Below are 26,731 nucleotides of genomic sequence, written 5' to 3'. Positions count from 1 at the left end.
TACCTGATCAGGAGTTCCAAGGAACAGTCATAGAGATACTCACCAGACTTGAGAGAAGAGGGGATCAAAACAGTAAGAACTTTAACAAAGAGATAGAAACTATAAAAAAGAACCAATCAGAATAGAAGAATACAATAACTGAAATGAGAAATAAATAAGAGGAAGTCATCAGGTTAGACGATGCAGAACACATCAGCAATCTGGAAAGCAGGGTAGTAGAAAGCTCCAAAGCTGAGCAGCAAAAAGAAAGCAGAATTTTTAAAATGAGGATAGATTAAGGGATTTCTCGTATATCAAGCATATGATATACATTATAGGGATCCCAGAAGGGAGAGACAAAGGGCAGAAAACTATTTGAACACAGAATAGCTAAAAACTTCCCTAACCTGGTAAAGGAAATGAAAATCCCATCCAGGTTGCAAATGTAGCCCAAAAAAACATGAACCCAGAGAGGCCCACAAAAGACAATCTTAAAGGCAGTAAAAGAAAAGTTATGTACAAGGGAAACCCCATAAGTCTAACAGGTGATTTTTCAGCAGAATCTTGGCAGGCCAGTGGGGAGTGGCATGGTATATTCAAAGTGCTGAAAGAAAAAATCCTACAACCAAGAATACCCAGCAAGATTATTCAGAACTGAAAAAGAGTTTCCAAGACAAGAAAAAAAGAGTTAAAGAAGTTTATCACAACTAAACCAGCCTATTAAGAAATGTTAAAGAGGGATACTTGGGTGGCTAGTCAGTTGAGCATCCAATTTCAGCTCAGATCAAGATCTCCAGTTTGCAGTTCAAGCCCCACATTGGAATCTGTGCTGACAGCTCAGAGCCTGGAGCCTACTTTGGATTCTGTCTCTCTCTCTGCTCCTCCCCCACTCACTGCTCTCTGCCTCTCAAAAATAAATAAAAACATTTTTTAAAAATTTTTAAAAAGAAATGTTAAAAAGACTTCCTTAAGCGGAAACGAAAAGGTCATAATTAGAAGAAAAATATGAAAGGAAAAAACTTTACAGATAAAAGCAAATACATAATAAAGGTAGTAGATCATCATTTATAAAGCTGGTATGAAGGTTAAAAGGCAAAAGTAGTAAAACCAATTTTATCTTAAAAATTAGGAACTCAAAATAAAAAGATGTAAATATGACATCATATACGTAAAGTGAGGAGGGGGAGAGTAAAAATGTAGTATTTTCAGAATGTGTACAAACTTAAATGACCAACAACTTAATACACACTGCTATATATTTAGGCTGTTATATGTGAACCTCACGGTAACCACAAACCACGAACCTATAATAGGTACACACAAAATAAAGAGAAAGAAATCCAAGCATAACACTAAGAAACTCATTAATCACAAAGGAAGAGAGTAAGAGAAGAATGAAACAGTAAAACTACAAAAACAATCAGAAAACAATGTTAAAAATGGAAATAAATACATACCTATCTATAATTACTTTAAATACAAATCATCTAGGGGCATCTGGGTGGCTCCATCTGTTAAGCATCCAACTTTAGCTCAGGTCATGATCTCACAGTCTGTGAGTTGGTGACCCATGTTGGGCTCTGTGCTGACAGCTCAGAGCCTAGAACCTGCTTTGGATTTTGTGTCTCCCTCTCTCTCTGCCCCTCCACCACTCACACTCTGTATCTCTCTCCTTCAAAAATAAATAAACATTAAAAAAATTTTAAATACAAATCGTCTAAATGGATGAATCAAAAGGCATAGGGTTACTGAATGGATTAAAAAAAAAGACATGGGGCACCTGGATGGCTCAGTCAGTTAAGCATCTAACTTGATTTGAGCTTAGGTCATGACCTTATGGTTTGTGAGTTTGAGCCCCACATCAGGCTCTGCACTGACATCGAGGAGCCTACTTGGGATTCTCTCTCTCCCTCTCTCTGTTCTTCCCCTGCTTGTGCCTGCTCTCATTCATTCTCTCTCTCTCTTTCTCTCTCCCTCTCCCTCTCCCTCTCCCTCCCTTAAAATAAAAAAAAAAAAAAAAAGAATGACCACAGAAGTAGGAATGGTTTAAAAAATAGAGAGAAAAAAAAAAAAAAAAAAACAAGACCCATCTATATGCTGCCTACAAGAGACTCACTTCAGGCTTAAAAACACATATACACTGAAACTAAAGGGATGGAAAAAATATTCTATGCAAATGGAAGCACAAAAAGAACAGGAATAACAAAACTTATTGTACAAGACAAAACAAACCTGAAAACAAAGACTCTAATAAGAGACAAAGAAGGGCACCACATAATGATAAAAGGAAAAATCCAACATGAGAATAATTGTAAACATCTATATGCCCAACATGTGAGCACCTAAATACATAAAGCAACTATTAAAAGACATAAAGGGAGAAATTAACAGTCACACAAAAATAGTAGAGGTCATTTAATATGCCAGTTACCTCAATGGATAGAATATCCACACAGAAAATCAATAGGGATCAGTGGCTTTGAATGGCACATTAGGACACATGTACCTAACAGATATATACAGAGCATTCCATTTAAAAGCAGAATATACATCCTTTTCAAGGGCACATGGAACATTCTCCACAATAGATTGCATGTTAGGCCACAAAACAAACCTCAATAAATTTAAGAAGATTAAAATAATAGCAAGCAACTTTTCAGACCACAATATGAAAATAGAAATCAATTATAAGAAAACAAACTGAAAAAAAAAAACATATGGAGGCTAAACAACATGCTATGAGACAATAAATGCATCAACATGGAAATCAAAGAGGAAATACATGAAGACAAATAAAAATGGAAACCCAATGGTCTAAAATCTTTGGGACAGAGCAATAGCAGTTCTAAGAGGGAAAATTATAGCAATACAGGTCTATCTCAAGATAAAGAAAAATCTGAAATGAACAATCCAACCTTACGTCTAAAGGAAATAGAAAAAGAAGAACAAAGCCCAAACTTGGTAGAAGGAATTAAATAATAAAGATGAGTACAGAAAAAAAATCAAATAGAGACCAAGAAAATACAAAAGAAAAGATCAAGGAACCAAAAGCTGGTTCTCTGAAAAAGAGAAATGAAATTAATAAACTTTTAGCCAGACTCATCAAGAAAAAAGAGAGATTAAATTGAAATGAAAGAGGAAAACAACTGACACCACAGTAATACAAAGGACTGTTAAGAATTATGAAAAATTATATGCCAATAAATTAAACATCCTACAGAAATGGATAAATTCCTATAATCTCCCAAAACTGAATCAGGAAGAAATATAAAATTTTGCATGCACTGATTATTAACAATGAAACTGAATCAGTAATCAAAAAACCCAATAAGCAAAAGGCCAGAACAAGATGGCTTCACATGTCAATTCTATCAAACATTTAATGAAGAGTTAATACCTATTCTCAAACCATTCCAAAAAATAGAAGAGACAAGAAAATTTCCAAATTCATTCCACAAGGCCAGCATTATTCTGATACCAAAGTCAGACAAAGACACTATAAAAAGAAAAAAAAAAAGAAAACTACAGGAAAATAATTTTCTTTTGATGAACATAGATGCAAGAATCCTCAAGAAAATATTTGAAAACTAGGGGCACCTGACTGCCCCAGTCAGTACAGCATCTGACTCTTGACCTTGGTGTTGTGAATTTGAGCCCCACAGTGAGTGTAAAGGTCACTTAAAAATTTTTTTAAACAATAAAAAAAGAAAATATTGGTAAACAAAATTCAATAATAAATTAAAGGATCATTTGAATACGTGAGATTTATTCCAGGGGTGCAAAGATGATCAATATTCACAAATCAATCAACATAATATATCACATTGACAAAACAAAGGATAAAAACTGCATGATCATCTCAATAGATGCAGAAAAAGCATTTCACAAAATGCAACATACGTTCATGACAAAAACTGTCAACAGAATGGTTCAGAGGGACTATTCTCCAACATAATAAAGGCTACATATGACAAACCTACAGCTAACATCATATTCGACAGTGCCAAACTGAAAGCTTTCCATCCAAAATCAGGAACAAAACAAGGATGCTCACTATTGCCACTTTCTTTAACCTAATACTGAAAGTACTAGCCACAGCAATCACACAAGAAAAAGAAATGAAAGGTATCCAAACTGGGAAGAAAGAGGTAAAACAGTCACTTTTTACAGATGACATGACACTATATATAGAAAATCCTAAAGACTCCACCAAAAAACTATCAGGACTGATAAGTGAGTTCAGTTAAGTCACAGGATACAAAATTAATGGACACACAGAATACGCTAATAATCAAGTCACAGGATACACTCATAATGTCACAGGATACACTAATAATGAAGTAGCAAAAAGAGAAATTAAGAAAACAATCTCCTTTACAATTGCACCAAAAATAATAAAATACTTGGAAATAAATTTAACCAAGGAGGTGAAAGGCCTGAACTCTGAAAACTCTAAGGTACTGATGAAAGAAATTGAAGATGATACAAACAAATGCAAAAATATTCTATACCCATGAACTGGAAGAATTAATATTGTTAAGATGTTCCTGCTACATACAAAAGAATGAAACTAGACCATTTTCTTACACCATAAACAAAAATAAACTCAAAATGGATTAAAGACCTAAATATGAGATGTGAACCATAAAACTCCTAAAAGAAAACATAGACAGTAATCTCTTGGACATCAGCCTTACCAATATATTAATGGATATACCTCCTCAGGAAAGGAAAACAAAACCAAAAATAAACAAGTTGAACTACACCAAAATAAAAAGCTTTTGCACAGCAAAGGAAACCATCAACAAAACAAAAGGCAACCTAGTGAATGAGAAAAGATATTTGCAAATGATATATCTGATACAGAGTTAATATCCAAAATATAGAAAAAAAAACTCATACAACTCAACCCAAAAAGCTAATTTGATTTAAAAATGTGCAGGAGATCTGGACAGTTTTCCAAAGAAGATAGATAGATGGTCAACAGACACATGAAGATGCTTAGCATCACTAAACATCAGGAAGATGCAAATAAAAACCACAACGAGATAGCACCTCATACCTGTCAGAATGGCTAGTATCAAAAAGAAAAGAAATAACAAGTGCTGAAGAGGATATCAAGACAAAGGAACCCTCTTGCACTGTTGGTGGTAATGTAAACTGGTCCATCCACCATGGAAAACAGTATGGAGTTTACTCAAAAACTTAAAAGTAGAACTACCATACAATCCAGTAATTCCAGTACTGGGTATTTACCCCAAGAAAACAAAAACACTAATTCAAAAAGATATATGCACTTCTATATGTATTGCAGCATTATTTACAACAGACAAGATATGGAAGCTGTCTAAGTGTCCATCAATAGATGAATGGATAAAGAAGATGTGATATGTATACACACATACACACACACACACACACACAAACACACACAGTGGAATGTTAGTCATAAAAAAGAATGAAATCTTGACATTTGTGACAACATGGATGGACCTAAAGGGTATTATGCTAAGTGAAATAAGTCAGAGAAAGACTAATACCATTATGATTTTACTTACATGCAGAATCTAAAAACCAAAACAAATGAACAAAGAGATTCATAAATTCAGAAAACAAACTGGTGGTTGCCAGAGGCAAGAGGGTGGGAGGGTGAACAAAATAGTGAAGGGGAGGGGCACCTGGGTGGCTCAGTGGGTTAAGCGCCAGATTTCAGCTCAGGTCATGCTCTCACAAGCTCAGGTCATGCTCTCACAGTTCATGGGTTTGAGCCCTGCAACCTGGTCTCTGCTGACAGTTCAGTCTGGAGCCTGCTTTGGATTCTGTGTCTCCCTCTCTCTCTGCACCTCCCCCACTCATGCTCTGTCTCTCTAAAAAATAAATAAACATTTAAAAAAAATTTTTTAATAAGTGAAGGGGAATGAGAGGTACAAACTTCCAATAGTAAAATAAAAAGTCACAGGGAGGAAAAGTGCAGCATAGGGGATACAGTCGATAATATTGCAATTACACTGTTTGATGAAAGATGGTAACTACACTTATCTTGGTGAGCACAGCATAATGCATAAAATTGTGGAATCACTATGCTGTACACCCAAAACTAATGTAATACTATATATCGGTTATACTTCGAAAATATATTTTTTTTAAATTCCAGTTCCACACATGCAAGGTCTAGCACCCTAGGAAAATACCATTTTGTTTCTCATACCTCCTTACACAGGTATGTAATAAAATCTCCCTGGGACTCACTGAGGAATGTCCAGGACATCCTGGGGTGCTTGGGTGGCTCAGTTGGTTAAGCAGTCAACTTCTGCTCAGGTCATGATCTCACAGTTCATGGGTTTGAGCCCTGCAACCAGGTCTGTGCTGGCAGCTCAGAGCCTGGAGCCTGCTTTGGATTCTGTGTCTCCCTCTCTCTGCCTCTCTCCACTCTCACTCTCTCTCCCTCTCAAAAATAAACATAAAAAAAAAGATCTTTCAGTTTTATGGTAAAGACTCATCGTAAATCTAGGTTATTTCAATTTGCTTAGCTACTCACTAATTATGAGGCAAACTATGGGGTTCCAGAGAATGAACAAAATGAAAATAACATAAAGCTTTATAGGGATGAAAAGGACGAAAGCATTGGTGGATGTCAAGAGATAAGTAAGGAATTATATGAAAGGGTTTAGGAAAGAAATGTGAGCCTCAGATGCTCCCTCTTAAAGCGACAAGACAGACTGAAATTTCCTAAAGACAATGTAGATGGTAAGAAGAGACAAGGGCCTACGATAGTAACCTGGGAGTGCAGATTTTGACTCATGGCCAAAGGAAAAGACATTTACAAAGAAGCCTGAGAAGCGTAGGGAGAGAGGGAGAGAGGGAGAGGGAGAGGGAGAGGGAGAGGGAGAGGGAGAGGGGCCAGAGAACTAAGAGTATGATGTTACCAAATTCAAGAAAAAATGAGGAGTCATTCCTTAGTATGTATAAAGTTTCTGTTTGGAGTGTTTTGGAAAGGGACAGCGGTAATGGTTGGCTAACATCATGAAAACAATTAGATAGTGGTGATGTTTGAACAACAGTGTGAACAGAATCAATGGAATGGAATCGTACATGCAGAATGGTTAAAATGGCAAATTTCATGTTATATATATTTTCCTACCAAAAAGTAGCAACAAAAATATCTGAGGAAAAGAGTATTCCAGAAGGAGGGTGTGGTCAAGGACTGCTTGCTCTTTAAAGTTTTAGTAAGATAATGGGGAGCTTAGGGGTGCCTGGGTGGCTCAGTAGGTTAAGCATCCAACTTCAGCTCAGGTCATGACCTCGTGGTTTGAGCCCCTCATGGGGCTCTGTGCTGACAGTCAGAGCCTGGAAACTGCTTCGGATTCTGTGTCTCCCTCTCTCTCTGACCCTCCCCTGCTCACACTCTGTCTCTCTCTCTCAAAAATAAATAAACATTAAGATAATGGGGAGCCTGGTTGACTCCATCAGTGGAGCATGTGGATTGATCTCAGGGTTGTGGGTTTGAGTCCCACATTGGGTGTAGAGATTACTTAAAATCTTTTAAAAGAAAGTAAGATAAAAAAATAAAATTTTAGGAAAATAAGGAGTAAAAAGTAACACTTTTGAATACATGAATGAGGATGTCATGGGTAACATTGGTAGGTGCTGCAAAGAGGGGATGAGAGGAGTCAGAGGGATAATTGGAGACCTGAGGTAAAAAAACGCAGACAAATCTTTGAAGAACTTTGCCTGGCAAGAGGAGAAGATAGATGGAATAGCAGCTAAAGACTGCAGTTGAAAAACTTTTATTTCCCTTTTCAAATGGAAATAGTTGAATGTGTCCTTTCCTATGTACCCTGTATTCTTAGATAAAACTCTTGCCTCTCTGAGTAGCTTTGAGCAGAAAAGGTAGGAAAACATTCCTTAGTGAGAAAGCCATGAATTACAAAAGCACAAACAAGTTAAGAGTGCGAATTAGATGGGCGCCTGAGTGACTCAGTCAGTCGAGCCAACCACTTCGGCTCAGGCCATGATCTCGAGGTTTGTGAATTCAAGCCCAGCGTCAGGCTCTGTGCTGACAGCTCTGAGCTTGGAGCCTGTTTCAGATTCTGTGTCTCCCTCTCTCTCTGCTCCTCCCCCACTTACACTGTGTCTCTCAAAAATGAATAAAAGTTTAAAAAAAATTTTTTTTAAAGAGTGCGATTTGTTGCCTGCATTCTAGAGAAGTGGCTGTCTCTTCCTTTCCTAAAGGATCTCAAAAAGTCACCAACCCTCCCTGTTAATCAGTTTCCTGATGCAATCATCCATAAAGACAAGAAGAACCGCCTTTATGGAACAGAACTCCCTGTTTTCTTGCTCTGATCCACACAGTGGGATCTCAAAGGCTAAATGACACCTCAGATTAAATAAACCCGGTGTTACTACCAGACTCTACCTCTAATCTATTTCTTGGCACTCCTTCCAGGCTTCCTCTCATTTCTCAATGTTGCCCTCGTTGATCAATATCCATCTTTTTATTTCTGCCTCCCTTCCTCTTTCCTCTGAAACATCTGTCAAACACAGTTTGGTTCTGTTTCAATCCTTCTTTAAAGAGGTACTCAGAAAAGTTTCCCAACCCGTTCCTCACTTTTATGTAACCCATTCTTAGAAAAAACGTAAAAAATGGTTCCCAATGAATTTCTTCCCTTGGCAAATACTGCAGCCTATGTCTCCTCCTTGTGTTCCAGCCTTACAACCCATTATGAACTCCTCCGTGTATTCACAAAATACTGAGGCCATCGTACGTGCCAGGAACCATGAGAGGCACTGGTTTTACAAGAGAGAGCACCACTGTTTCTGCCCTGGAGTCTGGTGACAAAGTCAAACATTAAACCAGTGATGACACAAATATGTGTAAAATTGTGCTATGCTAACAGGAAGGGCAATGAGACAGAATTGAGGTAGTAGGGGAAATGAAAATAAGTGAATTCAACCTAGTTGTTGAAGTTAGTTGCCAGAGGGGAGAAAGAGGAGGGAAATAGGTGAAGGAGATTAATAGGTGAACTGGTACAAGCTCCCAGTTATGAAATAAATAAGTCATGGAGATGAAAAGTGCAGCACAGGGAATGTAGTCCATGTTGTTGTCATATCTTCGTATGTTGACAGATGGTAACTATCGCGGTGAGCATTTCATACTGTATCTAATTGTCAAATCACTACATTGTACACATGAAACTAATATAATATGATATGTCAACTATACTCCAAGTTAAATAATATGATATGTCAAACTATACTCCTTAAAAAGTTAGGACCTGAGGAGGTCCTAAGTGAGTTAAGACTCAAAAAAGGAGCAGGAAGTAACTGTGCTATACCAAGCATAGAAGAGAGAAGAGTTTCGAAGGGAGATGAATCAGCATGTGAAAATGCCCTGTGGCTGACCAGCGTGTGGCTGATCAGTGAGACAGAATGGGGATGGAGAGAGGCCAGTAGGGGTGAACGGGGACATGAAGGAAGAGCCCTGTGTGACATTAGCCAAGAGATGCAGGAGGGTGTTGTTAAAAATTTTGTTCTTTGAAATAAGCACTCTGGTTGAAGTAGTTGGTGCCATTTGGAGGTTCACTACCAAGTCGCTGAACACTGATCAGGAGTCAATTGCAGTGGCTTAGCCCTCAGATGATATTATTTCAGACTAGAATGATATCAAGAGGTGAATTTTTAGGAGGTAAAATTGACAAGACTTGATGATGAATTGGATCTAGTAGAGGCGAATGTTGGGGGACAAGTAGGGACAGATGATCTCTGGGTTTCCAGCTGGAGCAGCTGAATGGAGGTCGGTGCTGTTCACCAAGATAAGGGGCACTGGGAGAGCTTGAAGATAGTTGAAATCAGCAGGGCCTGAGTTTTGAGTTGAGATTGAGATACCTTTACAGTAACTAGGAGATGTGAGCGAGCAAATGGACAAGGGAGGTCTGATACACAGTCTTCCGGAAGCACACAAGGTCATTTTAGGTCAGACAGAAATCTTATTTTTATTTATTTATGTGTTACAAATGATTGATTTCAGAACCGTTAAGCAGAATTTGGTGAGTCCATTTAAGATCAGTTTTTTTTAGTTAACTTAAAAATAATAGTACAGCACAGGGAATATTGGCTGGTTGGGTTGATATTGGATCGGGGAAAATCTTGTATGGTACATAAATATTACATATATACATACATATGAGAAGAGATTTCTTCCTTCTCAACCTCTTCCAAAAATCTGAAGAGGAGGGAAGACTCACAAGCTTATTTTATGAAGCCATCATTACCCTGTTACCAAAGTCAGATAAGGACACTATAAGAAAACTTCAGACCAATGTCAATGATGAAGACAGATGCAAAAATTCTCTATAAAATATGAGCAAACTAACTCAACAGCACATGAAAAGGATCATACACCACAATCAAGCAAGATTTAACCCTCGGATATGAGGATGGTTCAAAATACACCCCAATAAATGTGATGCACCTCATCAGTAAAATGAAAGATAAACATTATGTGACTATCTCAATAAATACAGGAAACACATTTGACAAAATACAACACCTTTTCATGATTAAAGCCCTCAACAAACTGGGTATTGAAGGAACATACCTCAACATAATAAAAGGCCATATATGATAAACTCACAGGTGATATCATACTCAATGGTGAAAGATTGAAAGCTTTTCCTCTAAGAGTAGGAAGGACACAGAGCCAACTCTAACCACGGCTATTCAATATAGATTGAAAGTTCTAGCCACAGTAATGTGTCAGGACAGAAAAATAAAAGTCCTCCAAATCAGAAAGGAACAAGTCTTGTTTATAATTAGTATTTGACAAGGGAGCCAAGAATACTCAATGGACGGAAAGGACAGTCTCTTCAATAAATGGCCATGGGGAAACTGTATAACCACAAAATTTAAATCACAAAAATATGAACTAAAGACTTAAACACCAGCCCTGAAACTGTAAAACTCTTGTAAGAAAACATAAAGAAAAAGCTCTTTGACATACGTCTTGGTAGCCATTTCCCAAAAGCACAAGCAACAAATGCAAAACTAAGTATTACCACATCAAACTTAAAGCTTCTACACATTAAAAGAAACAATCAACAAAAAGAAAAGGCAACCTACAAAATGGGAGAAAATAATTGCAAAGCATATACCTAATAAGTGATTAATATCTAAAATATATAAAGTACTCATACAACTCAATAACAAAAAAAAAAATAACAATCCAATTAAAACATAGACAGTGGATCTAAATAGACATGTTTCTAAATAAGATATAAAGATAGCCAACAGGTACCTAAATATATGCTCCTAACATCACCAATGATCAGGGAAATCAAACCACGATGGGATAGAACTTCACACCTGTTAGAATAGCTATCATCAGGGGTGCCTGGGTGGCTCAGTTGGTTAAACATCCAACTTCGGCTCAGGTCATGATCTCGCGGTTGGTGTGTTTGATCCCCGCATCAGGCTCTGTGCTGATAGCTTGGAGCAGGGAGCCTGCTTCGGATTCTGTGTCTCCCTCTTTCTCTGCTCCTCTACCCTCCCTCTCTTTCTCAAAAAAGTAAACCTTAAAAAATTCTTTAAAAAAAAAAAAAGCTATCATCCAAAAGATAAGAGGTGACAAGTGTTGGTGGTGAGGATGTGGAATAAAGGGATCCCCCCCACACACTGTTGGTGAGAATATAAATTGTTACAGCCACTATTGCAAACATACAGAGGTTCCTCAAAAAGTTAATATGATCTAGCAATCCAACTTTTGGATATATACCCAAAGGAAATAAAAACAGGATATCAAAGAGACTCCCATACCCCCATGTTTATTGCAACCTTATTCACAATAGCTAAGACATGGAGTCAACCTCTGTATTCATCAATGGATGAATGGATAAGGAAAATATTATATATATATATATATATATATATATATATATATATATATATATATATAATATGTTTTATATATATATATAAAACATATATAATGTATGTAATGTATACATATGTAATGTATATGTATAATATATATTACATATGTGTGTATATTATATATACATAATATATACATAATATATACTTTATATGTGTGTATATTATATATACACCTACATACATACATGCACACATATACATACACTCAGAAACACACTCCCAAAATGGAATGTTATTCAACCATGTGAAAGAAGAAAATCCTACCATTTTTGATATGGGTGGGTTTGAAGGCATAGTGCTAAGTGAAATAAGTCACATAGAGAAAGATAAATACTGCATGATCTCACTAATATGTGGAATCTAAAAAAAAAGTCAAACTCATAGAAACAGAGTAGAATGATAATAACCAGGTGCTGGGAACCTGGGGAGTGGGTAAGGGGAATGGGGAGATGTTGGTCAAAGGTCTGGTCTTCAGTTATAAGATGAGTAAGTTCCTGGGATCTAATGCAGAGCACTGTGATTACAGTTAACAATAATGTATTATATACTGGAAAGCTGTTAAGAGTTTAGATCTTAAATGTTTTCACTACAAAAAAGAAATAGTACTTGTGTGACATGATGGAAGTGTTTGCTAATGCTACAGTGGTAATCATTGTGCAACCTATAAGTGTATGAAGTCAACCTATTGTACAAGTTAAACTTACACAATGTTATGGGTCAATTATATATGAATAAAGAAGGGGGGAAGAGAAATATAACAAGTGTTGGCAAGGATGTGGAGAAATTGAAAAACTTGTACACTCTTGTTGGAAATGTAAAATGTTGCAGCTGCTATGGAAAACAACAATAGAGTCCAAAATGGATCACACACCTAAATGCAAAATGTAGAATTATAAAACTCTTGGGAGGTAACATAGGAGAAACAGTAGATGACCTTGGGTATGGCAATGACTTTTTTCAAATTTAATTACAAGTTAGTTAACATACAGTATAGTCTTGGCTTCAAGATAGAACCCAGTGATTCATCTCTTACATATGACACCAGTGCTCCTCTTAACAAGTGTCCTCCTTAATGCCCGTCACCCATTTAACCCAGCCCTCACCCACATCCCCTGTGTGTATATTCTATTTTTTCTTCTCTCCCCCTATGTTCATCTGTTGTGTTGCTCAAATTCCACATGAGTGAAATCATATGATATCTGTCTTTCTCTGATTTCACTCAGCAAAATACTTTCTAGTTCCATCAACATTGTTGTAAATGGCAAGATTTCATTCTTTTTCATTGCCAAGTAGTATTCCATTCTCTATATGTATCACATCTTCTCCAATGTTGATAGCAGCACTGTTAGTGATAGCCAAATTATGGAAAGAGCCCAAATGTCCATCAATTGATGAATGGATAAAGAAGGCATGACAATGACTTTTTAGATGTGATGTGAAAGGTGTGATCCATGAGAGAAATAAATAAAAAGCTAGACTTAATTAAAATTAAAAACTTCTGGGGGCGCCTGGGTGGCTCAGTCCGTTAAGCGGCCAACTTCAGCTCAGGTCATGATCTCACAGCTTGTGAGTTCGAGCCCCGCGTCTGGCTCAGAGCTTGGAGCCTGCTTCAGATTCTGTGTCTCCCTCTCTCTCTGACCCTCCCCCATTCATGCTCTGTCTCTGTCTCAAAAATAAATAAAACATTTAAAAAAATTAAAAATGTCTGCTCTGCAAAAGACATTGTCATGAAAATGAAAAGACAAGCCACAGACTGGGAAAAAATATCTGTAAGAGACACATTTGATACAGGACTACTATCCAAAATAGACAAATAATACTTAGAACTCAGCAGTAAGAAAGCAAACCACCAGATTACAAAATGGAGCACAGATCTTAACAGACACCTCACCAAAGAAGATATACAGACTGCAGATAAGTATATGAAAACATGCTCCACATCCTATGTCATCAGGGAAATACAAATTGAAATGACAATGGGATACCAGTACCCACCGATTAGAACAGTCAAAATCCAGAACACTGTCAACATCAAATGCTGGTAAGGATGTAGAACAAGGAGCTCTCATTCACTGCCTGCGGGAATGCAAAACGGTACAGCCACTTTGGAAGATATTTTGGAGATTTCCTATAAAATGAAATATACACAGCAATCATGCTTCTTGATATTTACCCAAGGGAGTTAAAAACTTACATCCATGCAAAAACCCACACAATGATATGTACCACAGTTTTCTTCATAACTGCCAAAACTTGGAAGCAACCAGTAGGTGAATGGATTAATAAATGGTGGCATATCCAGACAGTGAGGGATTATTCAGCACTGAAGAGAGGTGAGCTACCAAACCACAGAAGGACATGAAGGAACCTTACATACATAGTACTAAGTAAAAGAAAGAATCTGAAAAGGCTATAGACTGAAAAATTCCAATCGTATGATACTCTGAAAAAAAGTAAAACCATGGAGAAGATAACAATATCAGTAGCTTCCAGGGGTTTGGAAGGAGAGGTAAATAGATCGAGCACAGAAGATTTTGAAGTCAGTGAAAATGCTCTGTGTAACGCTATAATGGTGGATACATGACATTATAAATTGGTTCAAACCCATAAAAATGGACAACACCAAGAGTGAATCATAATTAAACTATGGGGGCGCCTGGGTGGCTCAGCTGGTTATGTATCCCACTTGGGCTCAGTTCATGATCTCACGGTTCATGGGTTCGAGCCCTGTGTCGGGCTTTGTGCTGACAGCTCAGAGCCTGGAGCCTGCTTTGGATCCTGTGTCTCCCTCTCTCTCTGCCCCTCCCACACTCACATTCTGTGTCTCTCTCAAAAATAAACAAACATTAAAAAAAAATTTTAGGTAAAATAATTAAACTATGGACCGTGAGTGATAATGGTGTGTCCATGTGGGTTCACGAACTTTAACAAATGTACCACTATGGTGGGGGCTGTTGAACGTGGGGGTGGCTGTATGCATGGGGACAGGGGATACAGGAAATCTCTGTGCCTCAATTTTGCTATGAACCCAAAAACTTCTCTGAAAACGTCAAGTCTTCATTTTTTAAAATCAACACAAAAAAAGAATGAGGTAAATTACAGTTACCATAAGAAGACAGAACTGGCTTCTTAGCATAAATTGTGGAGGCCAGAAGACACTGGAGTGACATATCTAATCTGATGAAAGAAAATGCCTGACCATCTGGAACTCTCAGAGGAAATGGGCATTAGAAACTTTTCCAAGAAACAAAACCGAAAGAATTTATCACCACCAGACCCATTCCCAAAGGAATATTAAAAGGAATTCTTTAGGCCTAAGGAAAACAACCCCAGACACTAAAATGCAGTGATGAATAAAGAGCAAAGGAAAGGTAACTATGTGGAAAAATTCAAATATGTGATAAGTTTAAAAAACAATAATTATGGGGTATTAAACATATGTAGACAAAAAATGTATAACAACAAAGTACAAAAGGCAATCTCAAAGAAAGTCCCATCCCAAACACACACACAGTCATGCTCTGTTACTTCCTGTATTATGTCTCTTTTTTTTTTAATTTTAGAGAGAGAGGGGGCACAAGCAGAGGAGAGGGATAGAGGTGGGGAGAGAGGGAGAGAAGGAGAGAGAGAGGGAGGGAGGGAGAGAATAAATCTCAAGCAGGTTCCACGCTCAGTGTGAAGCCCGATACAGGGCTAGATCCCATGACCTTGGGATCATGATCTAAGCTGAAATCAAGAGTATGACGCTCAACCAAGCCACCCAAGCACCCCACTTCCTGTATTATCTTAATTGCTTTTACCAATATCAAGACTCCTCTTATATGTTTGGTGTCCCTACACTAAATATAATCTCAGTGAAAGCAAATACAGTAACTTACCTGGATTGGGGAGAAATGTTTTGCAAATATGTTGATGTGTGTGTTCTCTGTTGTGCTTCATCCTTATTCACAAACACCCTGTATTAATTCTGAGGCATATAATACTTAAGGGCAACCTTAGAATTGATACGGTAGAAATGCAGAGAAAGGAAAAAAATGTTTAGATTTTTCCCTCGAAAATAAGTTTCTGAGGCCAGTGTGACACAGTAACTTAAAAAGCTAGGTTTTATTCCATGTAAAAAGACCTCTGATTTACAGAAGTGTCATTTTATATACCAAGAACAAAGCTTAAAGATCTAACCCAGAAGTTTCCCACATATCAGAGAGAGAATTCCAAATAGGACACAAAGTAGGCTCCCACTTGTGCACAGAAGAAGTAGAGAGCTCTTCTTTGGAAGAAAGAGCCATTTTAGAAGGGATTAGGATTACAATGATGCCTGGAGAGTGGGTCAAGAAGATAAGAATCTCAAGTGGGTTGAGAGAAAGTCAAAATCAATAGCTCTGAGCCCCAGTTATCATAGGGATCATGGGAAGACAGCACAGCAGAGAAGAAATGGCACCACCACATCTCCCCTGGCTTCTATGTTGTGTAGAAGGAAGCTAATGTTTAATCAATACTCCAAGAGGAAAGGGTAGAAGAGAGCAAGGAAGATGGCTGAGAGTAGACACTAAGAGCTTCCTAAGGTGAAGGGTTGAAATGTCCGCATAGCAAAGCCTGGAGAAGCCATAATCTAGTGGAGTCATGATTTGGAATGCTCATAATTAGACCTCAGACGTTGCGCATGCCCAGTGAAAGCTGAGGTGACACTGAGTAGGAGACAACACCCATGATCATCACACATACTTTGGGCCAAGATCAAATTCTACACATTGTATCCACAGTAGATGAAATGATGACAGAAGTCAGTCTCTAGAAAGCAGGTGAAATGGGCTTTGGTCAGTAGGAATCAACAGAGAAAGGACACTCCTTAGACCAGACTCACTTCCCACCCCCTCCTCCACTCCAGGAAGGTCCAATAAATTTCCCCTGTGCCCAGACACTTCGTGGCAAGAAAGGAAAGACACAACAAGGGGAGGCAAGCTCTGAAAGGCTGATCAGGTACCAAAAGAGACAGTGTATCTACATGAGGCTGTTTTGAACTGAAAGAAATGGCAAACTTTATATGGCAAGTTTATTCTCCACCCTCCCCCCTGGCCATCATAGAACAGGGTGTTTCAGACCAAGAATAGAATCATTTTAAGGGTGCCTGGGTAGTTCAGTTGGTCATGATCTCATGGTTCACGAGTTTGAGCCCCGCATTGAGCTCTGTGCTGACAGAGTCTGGAGCCTGCTTCGGATTCTGTGTCTCCCTCTCTCTCTGCCCCTCCTCCATTCATGCATGCTCTCTCAAAAATAAAATAAACATTTAAAATTTTTTTAAAAAGAATGGAATAATTTTAGAATTTAAAGCACATTCCTTTTTGTCCATCTGTCTGCATGTTCAAGGTGGCCCTAACTACACTTCTTTCCTGAGATCTCTTCAGCAACCAGTACACTGCCAGGTGTTTAGTAGACACTAAATAGATATGTGACGAATGAATGAAGGGGATGCCCTTTTCTCACCCTTCATTAGAGACCACTTCATTCATTGTCACCTTAGATCCAAGCCATCCTGGTCCTTTGATGTGGTCTCCCGGCTAGAGGAAGCCCTACTGTGCATATTCGTGGCATCCCGAATACATCCTGCACATAGTACGTGTCTCCCTGAGCTGTAGCTGTGCTGTTGCTACTCCAGACTCTGAACTTCTTGTCTCACTTGTCTTCGTCTCCCCTCAATGCCATAAAAACATATCTTTGTTGAATTCATTCATTAAATTATGGATGAACCTCCTGTGCACGGAGCAAGAGGCTTAAGAAATGAGCGGACACAGCTAACATAAAAGGAAAAAGAAGAAAGAGCTGAGGAATGGCCACGATGGATAGGAGAGAAGGCAATTCATTGTATGGCCCCCCCATACCCGGCTGAACATAGCCTCATTTTAGCCCCTAAGGAGGGACCACCTTCAGAGCATCCTAGGGGTCTGTGGCAAGTTCCAGGTCAGGGGGAGCTTGGCAGGGTCCCCTCCTAGACACTCATAGCACACTAGACAGTATGGAATAGGGAACCAAAACAAAACAAAACAAAACAAAAACCAGTCCCAGAACTCAGGAAACTAAATTTCCTAAAATACAGGATGATTCCTACACACGTGCACGTATACAAGGAAGAAAGGGGAGCTCATGAAATAATTACTGTTCTCCAACCACCTCCCACCTGGCAGCCTTCCTGTCTCCTTGGCATGGTGGGTCGGAGGGGGTGTGGAGCAAATAGCTACTGCTCTGAAAGGAAAGAAACTGTGTCAGGAAGCTGCCTTCTCTTCTACATTTCTTGCATCTCACTCATTATTTTAAAATCCTGACATTTATTATTAATCCGTTTCATCCAGTTTGAGATCCACATGACTAAGCTCTTATTGAAGCCAGCTTGAATTAATTTGGCAAGTATTCCTTCCCCAAGCATGTGCTGAATGCAATCTAAATATATCAGCCAAGAAGATAAGCAGTCATGGCTCTTTAGCAGGAAAGACATGTGGCTAAGATTTCATTTGGGGATGAGGAAGCACTCAATCAAGCCACGTATCCAGGTTTCTACTGCTGTTTGAGGATTGATGTGTTTTGGGTTGCCATTTCTTCCTCAAGACCGACGCAGTCCTATTTTTCCAGATGAGCAGTTCCCAAAAGCTGCTTCTTACTTCCTCATTCATGTAATACTGTCTTTGCTCTGCCCCAACCTGCTGCCTTCCTGAGTTTCTTGCTGCCACATTCCTTCCCCCATGATGGCTTGAAAATAACACTTGGGACTTAGATACCTCCCTTTGGTGTTCTGGACAAGGTGCGCGGGCATGAGCGTTCCTGAAGACCTCCTTTCTCTCCCTTCATTGTTCTTGGTTTGCACCAGATTTCGCACATTCTTGTGGCATTTGCACCGTGTGGATGGTGAGAGGGTACATATTTGCTATGGAAAGCTCCTCCCACAGATGTGCCCTGAGGATCCACGAAGCAGGAGCTCGTGTTCTCTCAGAAAACCGTCTCAGATGCCAGGGAGGGTACTGTGAAGTATTTGTCATTGCCTCCCAGGCTCTTCCTGTTAAACTAAGAAATTCATGCATGTACAATGCTTTGCATTTGCTGGGGTGTCACAAAAGCTGGAGAACAGAAGGGAGGCTCTGAAACCACATATTCCCTTGGCTCATTCTCTGAGAAGGGAAACACTTTAGGAAAAAAAAAAAAGAAAGAAAAAAACAACGGCGCTTCGTGTTTCTCACACTCCTCTGTGCAGACTGATCTCATGAATCTCTGGATTCTCCGGCTGTCGCTTTGGCTCTCGTCAAGCCCAACATTCTCCCTTGGGGAGGCATCTTTAAAGCCTCTCCAGCCCTGCCAGAGTCCTCTCCACTTCCTTATACTCTGGTGCATTTGCAACTCACAAGAAGTTTTTAACCCTGTGGTTTTACCCTGCCAAATGCAAGGTCAAATCTTCCCTGCAGAACCTTATATACCAGCAATGAATTCCATTCTCAAAATAGCCCCCCAAACCCTTTAATCAACCCGTACCTACCACGTGCCGTGAGCAATACAAAAGGAACTTAAAATATAGTCCCGTCTTCTGAGAATGTATAGTTATCTGAAGATATCATGAGAAGTAAGATAGTATACAATCCAGTACTCAGCCATGTGAGCTGGTATTACCACAGGTGATGGGGAGGTGGAGAAGTCCAAGCCTGTGGAGATGTTGATGCTGGAGTTGCCTTCATACTGGCAAGCCTGACAGTAAGACTTCAAGGAGATACAGGATTCACTTGAGCAGAGACAAGACCAGAAGGACACCTGAGGTTGTTGAGAACATCTGTGAAAACAGCCCAGAAGCAGGGATGAACATCACCCTGGAAAGATCAAGGGGTCAGTTGGACTGAACACTGCAACGCTTGTGTATATCATCTGGTCTTCATTAGCGGGTGTTTTCCTTCATTTATAAACTCACATCTTGGGATGTGATCTTTCTGCCTTTCAGAGAGATTGTATCCCACAGACTTTCAATTCAGAAAAACCCTGGGCTCAGATCCCAGCTCCATCGCCTACCACTGTGTGACCTTGGTTAATTTAATCAATGTCCTAACAGTTAAATGGAGATAATCATGGCATGTTGTTCATAAGCTCATTGTAAAAATTAAATGACATGCATATAAATAACACAAAGCCTACCACACAGTGAGCCCTCAAAAACATGTTAGCTATTTTATTAAGGAATTAACATTCTCTAATACTTGCTGCTGATTTTCCAATTAAGAACGCCTACTTCAGCTCAACCAATCTTACTCTTTTTGAATGAAGAACACTACCTCTTCTGTAACACCTTCACTGATGCTCTGAGCTGGAGATAATTTCTCTGAATGTTGTATTTGGGCATTCACATCAAGGTTTTATCTTTGCCACCCTCGAGGCTACAAACTCATTGAGCACATGGCTTAAGAGCAAAATCCTCTTTCCTTTTTTTTTCTTTAACAGTACTTAGCACACAGTGGCCACTCCGTGTGGGATGTAATAAACTTTCAGTGGATATTGTTGAGTCAGCAAATGGAGGTGGAGGTATTCTATTTAAAGCATATAGCTGTCTGCATGGACTGACTACTGAGGTTGCCTTTGGCGGTAACAACACTCCATGGGGCTTCTTCTGTTGTCTCTTCGAAGTTTTGGCTGAGACCCCAAAGCTGAGGACAAGGATCGATAAGTAACCACAATTTCTAAACAGAACTATCTTGCATGTCCTTCTAGATCTTGCCGAGATGTGACTAAACAGATCTAGCAGCCATCACCCCTTACTGCACACAGAAAAAGGCTAGAGATGCTTTAAGACAAGAAGTGATTATTCTCATGAGAATTCCAAAGAGCAGAGAATGATATGTATTTTTCCCTCCTTTCAAATGCGGAACTCTGCTGCTTTCAGCATGTTGCCATGCAGTCAGAGAAGGATAAGGCCAAAATGATCCCAGGGAAACTTGAGATCTGTCCCCTGGTTTGGGGAAGGGGGTGCAATGGAGACTGGTAGTCAGACTATTCCCAAAAGAAGTCTGCTGGAAAGCATGGCCCTGCCGCAGCTATAGGAGGCCGGTAGGGTTCCCATAGACTAAGTGGATCTCACAGGAGGTAACTGGCCTTGAGTCATCTTGAGAGGACATTACCCACAAGGACTACATGTTGGGAACTGTCATCCCCAGAAGAAGGCAGGCTGGAGGTAGGGATAATATTGAAAGTACTTACTACTAGTAAGACAGCAGCACCCAACAATGATAGATTCCAGCAAACAGTGAAATATCCAGTACAGACCCACACTGGCTGAATATCAGCCTGGCCAACAGTGTTTCCAAGGGCACAAGAGCTGGGCAAATGGGGGTGGGTTGAAAGAGATCAGCTACTAGGGAAAGGCCCAGTGTGGGAGTCCAAGTGGGAAGGTGTTGAAAGAGCCAAAGAGCCCGTAAGAGAAAGCCAACATTTGGACAATACAACGAAGACTTCATATTCCCTCCCCCCGCCCCCCAGTCTGCTCTACCTTTGCACCTACCAACAACACGTAGGAGAAAAAGCAGAATAAGAACGGTACATGAACATACTACGTGGACCCTTTCCCTCTGGCCGGTCAGGAAAAGCCTGAATAAGGAACTGCACTGGAGACACACAAGAAGCTTTTGATTATGTGAGGTGGAGCTCTGACATTCATCTCATAGAGGATATTTCAAAAATTCAAGAGTAACTGGAAAACTATGGAATACATCCAGGATATTATTTAGGAACAGAAAGAGAGATGGGCTTAAAGGCATAAACCAGAGAAAAACTGAGTCATTTCCAGGGTATATTCATTTGTGCCCCACGCTTTCAAACAACTGATTACAAAGCATCAAGATCTTCAGAAGTTGCCATGTAAGAATTCTGGCATTTAAAAAGATCACCCACTTTGGCCAACCAAGTAGCACACTGAGTTTACCTCTGACATGAGCCATTTCCTGCAGGACAGGTGAGAGGAGCTGGTTTCTCAATGCCACCAACACCAGGTAACAGTGTGCATGGTGTGGGAAGGATAGTTATGCTCTTTACAGTGGCCAAACTACAGACCAATATTGACATCAGTCCTTGGACATGATTGATTACCTTTCATGACGTCTAATTTCACTATGTGGAAAAGATACTCTCAGCAGGTGCTTAGGTGGAGGTAGGAGGGCGAAATCAAACAGCATCCCAGAGTTTGCTCATATGGTATTTCTATTTTTAATGTTTTGAAGAATCTCCATACTGTTTTCCACAGTGGCTGTGACAGTTTGCACTCCCACCAATAGTGCAGGAGGATTCTTTTTCCTCCACAACCTCACCAATACTTGTTGTTTCTTGTGTCTTTGATTCTAGCCATTTTGACAGGTGGGAAGTGACATCTCACTGCGGTTATGATTTGCATTTCCTTGATGAGAGTGATGTTGAACATCTTTTCATGTGTCTGTCAGCCATCTGGATGTCTTCTTTGCAAAAATGTCTATTCAAGTCCTCTGCCCATTTTCTCATCAAATTATTTGGGGCTTTTGGTATCGAGTTGTGTAAGTTCTTTATACGTTTTGGGTATTTACCCAAAGAAAACAAAAACATGAATTAGAAAAGATATATGCACCCCTATGGTTATTGCAGCATTATTTACAGTAGCCAAGATATGGAAGCAATGCAATAGATGAATGCAAGGGTCCACCGACAGGTGAATGGATAAAGAAGATGTGATACACACTGTAATATTACTCAGCCATAAAAAAAGAATAAAATCTTGCCATGCATAACAACATGGATGGAGCTGGAGGTTGTAATGCGAAGTTAAGTAAGACAGTCAAAGAAAGACAAATATCATACAATTTCACTTGTGGAATTTAAGAAACAAAACAAAGAAAAAAAGAGACAAACAAAAGTAAAACAGACTCTTAAATATAGAGAACTGGTGGTTGCCAAAGGAGTGAAAGTGATAAAGAGGATTAAGAGGACCCTCATCTTGGGGCGCCTGGGTGGCACAGTCGGTTAAGCGTCCGACTTCAGCCAGGTCACGATCTCGCGGTCCGTGAGTTCGAGCCCCGCGTCAGGCTCTGGGCTGATGGCTCGGAGCCTGGAGCCTGTTTCCGATTCTGTGTCTCCCTCTCTCTCTGCCCCTCCCCCGTTCATGCTCTGTCTCTGTCTGTCCCAAAAATAAATAAAAAACGTTGAAAAAAAAAATTAAAAAAAAAAAAAAAGAGGACCCTCATCTTGATGAGCAATGACTAATGTATAGAATTGTTGAGTCATTATATTGTATACCTGAAATATAAAATTGTGTGTATATATATATATGTGTGTGTGTGTGTGTGTATACATATGTGTGTGTATGTGTATGTATGTGTGTGTATATATATATGTGTGTACACATATATATATACACACATATATATATATGGTTTCCCCGCAGAAGCCATCCCTGATTGTCTGAGGGTGAAAATGGATATAACACAGTAAAAGAAAATAGAAAAGGAGAAAAATGGCCAGGTAATTACCATTGACCTCATTACATATGGCAAGACCAAAGTCAAAGGAATTAAAAACTCCAATTGTAAACCAGAGACAGTGTCAACAAAATGACCAATATTAACATTTGTACTTGGAAAGATAGGTTTAGATTCCAGTGATGACAGTAAACTATTCAAGACAGTTTTCTTCCCAACAGGAGTATGACCCTATACTCAGGAGCCCAATATCCAAAACTAGGAGAGGTCCCAGTGGGCTAAAGGCAAAATTATCTCATTATTGTAAAACAAGAGAAGTTGGAGTAAGCATAATAATGGAATACCCTTAAGAATAACCCCCCAAAATGCCCACAGCCTAATTCCTGGAATCTTGGGCTGTGTTAGGCTACATGGAGGGGGACTGAAGTTTGCAGAAGTATTAAGATTGCTAATCAGCTGGCCTTGAGATGGGGAGATTAGCCTGGAGTATCCAGTTGGCCCAACCTTACCTCATGAGCCCTTAAAAGCAGAGGGCCCTTCCTGGCTACAGCAAGGAAATGTGAGGATGGAAGGATGGTCAGAAAGATGCCATGTTGCTGTCTTTGAAGACAGAAGAAACAGGCACAAGCTAAGGAATGTGGGTGGCCTCTAGAAGCTGGAATAGGCAAGGAAACAGATTTTTTTTCTTACAGCCTTCAGAAAGAAATAGATTCCTGCTGAAACCTTGATTTCAGCCTGAGACCTGTGTTGACCTTCTGGGCTTCAATCTAAGATCATACACTCTGTCTGTGTCAAGTTCTTACAACAGCAATAGAAAACAGAGGTGTGTGGTGCGAGTGACAGCCCATTTCTAGAAGCTCCCCACTAGTACTAGCGATCAAAATAAGGACTATGCATAAATCCAAAATCCAACAAATACTATGGGAGGAGAGAAGGTAATAATCATTTTCATCGACACTACAAGAGTTCATTTTGTCTCAATCTAGGTCTCCAAGCCAACCAGGAAAAAAGGAGGTAGGTCAAAAAGGAGCTGAAAATCAGAAAGGTAAGTGTAAATAAAATAAGACTCCATGATAGTTAGTATTTGAGAACAAATATAATGTATTGCTTTTTCACGCTCTTTCCCCCACCGCCGCCCCTCTCTAGGTCACTATGATTCTTTTATTTGTAATACTTCCTATCCTCTCTTACTTATCCTCTCTTTCTTAATGTATAATAGAAAATCGAAGTACATTTTTGTTACGTGTTGTATTTATCAGTCCTGTCTCCTATTCTTTCAAGTTCTTTCCATGAACAGGGGCCTCAAGTCATTCCCTCCTGAGACTCAGTGTCCCCCCTGCTCACATGCTACTTCCTGCATGAAATCAAGACAAAGGGTAAGTGATGTGAACTGGAGGCACCCCAGGCTGGTTCCACATAAAACCATTTGAATGAAACCTTGTTGGTATTTTCCAGAGAACAGAAGGTGACGGATTGACGTGGTAACTGATTTGCCTAGATATCTTGCAGTGAAATGTTCTCAAAGGGGAAGATGTTCTGACCAAAATAGGAGACGTTGAAATCCTTCCCTTCCCATCACCAACCCCTACAAGCTGAAGGCCATGAAGGCTCAGTCCACTGCCTATAATCGTGCTCCTGGGTCTCGACTCTATTGCCATCAGTTCAGATCAGCCCCATCAAAACCAGATGGACCACCCGGATCCATGCTCATTAGTCATATGTTTTAAAATGAGCCCAGCTCTTACACCCACCGGATGGTAGCAACGGAAATGATTACTCTGGGCACCATCACTGTGTGACTGTGAAAGCAAGTGTTTGCTGCTAACTGATTTGCATAATGGTGGAGGACTCCCAGAGTCCTGTTTTGGGGAAGTCTTTCCTGTTTCTGCTGTTCCATATGCAGTGCCAGTTTCTAAGGGAGGGGGAGCCAGATACTGAAGCCAGTCACCCCCCCCAACCCTGTCTGAGAGAACAGCACCTTCATCACCCTATACAACCTCAATCTAGTCAAATGAGCCCTTAAAAGCAGAGGGAGCACAATGTTTCCATGTCACGGGGAATGTATTCAGACTGCAGGACAAGATATGAGTGCCCACTCAACTCTAAGAGGCAGGAAAGAATGATCTGATTGAAAAATATCCCTACAGCCTCATCATGACTGAATATAAAGTCATTTTCCTTTCCTTCTACCCTGCAAGCAAGTATTTTTTTTAATTTTTTTAAATGTTTATTTATTTTTGAGACAACGCGAGAGACAGAGTGAGAGCAGGGGAGGGGCAGACAGAAGGAGACACAGAACCTGAAGCAGGCTCCAGGCTCTGAACTGTCAGCACAGAGCCTGACGTGGGGCTTGAACTCACGAACCGTGAGATCATGACCTGAGCCGAAGTCAGACACTTAACTGACTGAGCCACTCAGGCGCCTCACAAGTATTTTTGTTTAATCCTCTAGACCTAATTCATGGAAAAAAATGAGCTATGTGTTTCAAAAGCCTATGCTCATGGGAATAAACAGTTAAAATGGCGTTTTTCCTAAATTCAAGATAAGGAAGATTTGGGGAAGATAGAGAAAATGAAAGGTCCTGCCAGGGTCAGAGACCTGTCCTGCCTCGACACAGTGCTCCAGGAGATACCAGGACCTTCTCATAAAGCTGGTAAATAGATTCCCGGGGAACTAACCTGGAGACAAAAGCCTTCATAGGATAAGACTAGGTGTAAAACAAATAGAATTTTATGCAGAATAACTGTCTGGCTTTAAAGGAAACACCATTTGAATAAGCAATGAACCAATAAGTAGTTTATCAACAAAAATTACTCAGAAAGTTTTCCCCCAACTTCCTGAAACTTCCCCTTCTTGTATAACTCTAGAGAGTACAAGGGGACCACCAAACATGCCTAAAATTTCATTTCTTATCAGAGAGGCAGAGAAAGACTCAAAGGAAGCCAAGTATGATTTCACAGAGAAAATTAATAATTCAAATCGCAGCGCCAGCCTCCCTGGTTACTTTTTTTTTTAAATGTTTTCTTCATTTTTCAGAGAGAGAGAGCGAGAGAGAGAGAGAGCGAGCATGAATGGGGGAAGGAGGGATAGAGAGAGAGGGAAACACAGAAACTGAAGCAGAATCCAGGCTCTGAACTGTCAGCACAGAGTACAACACGGGGCTCTGCCTCACGAGCCATAAGATCACCACCTGAGCCAAAGTCTGATGCTTAACAGACTGAGCCACCCAGGCGTCACACCTCCCTGGTTACTTCAACTGAAACTCTTGTACCTGCACTGCCCAATCCCCAATCTGAACAAATTCCCTTCCGATCTCCCTCTCCTAACTCATGTTGGTGATCAGCCAACAATCCTACATACTCAAC

Source organism: Neofelis nebulosa, chromosome 1 (genome assembly GCF_028018385.1).
Source record: "Neofelis nebulosa isolate mNeoNeb1 chromosome 1, mNeoNeb1.pri, whole genome shotgun sequence".
Taxonomy (NCBI): Eukaryota; Metazoa; Chordata; class Mammalia; order Carnivora; family Felidae; genus Neofelis; species Neofelis nebulosa.
Note: the sequence above shows the minus strand (reverse complement) of the source record.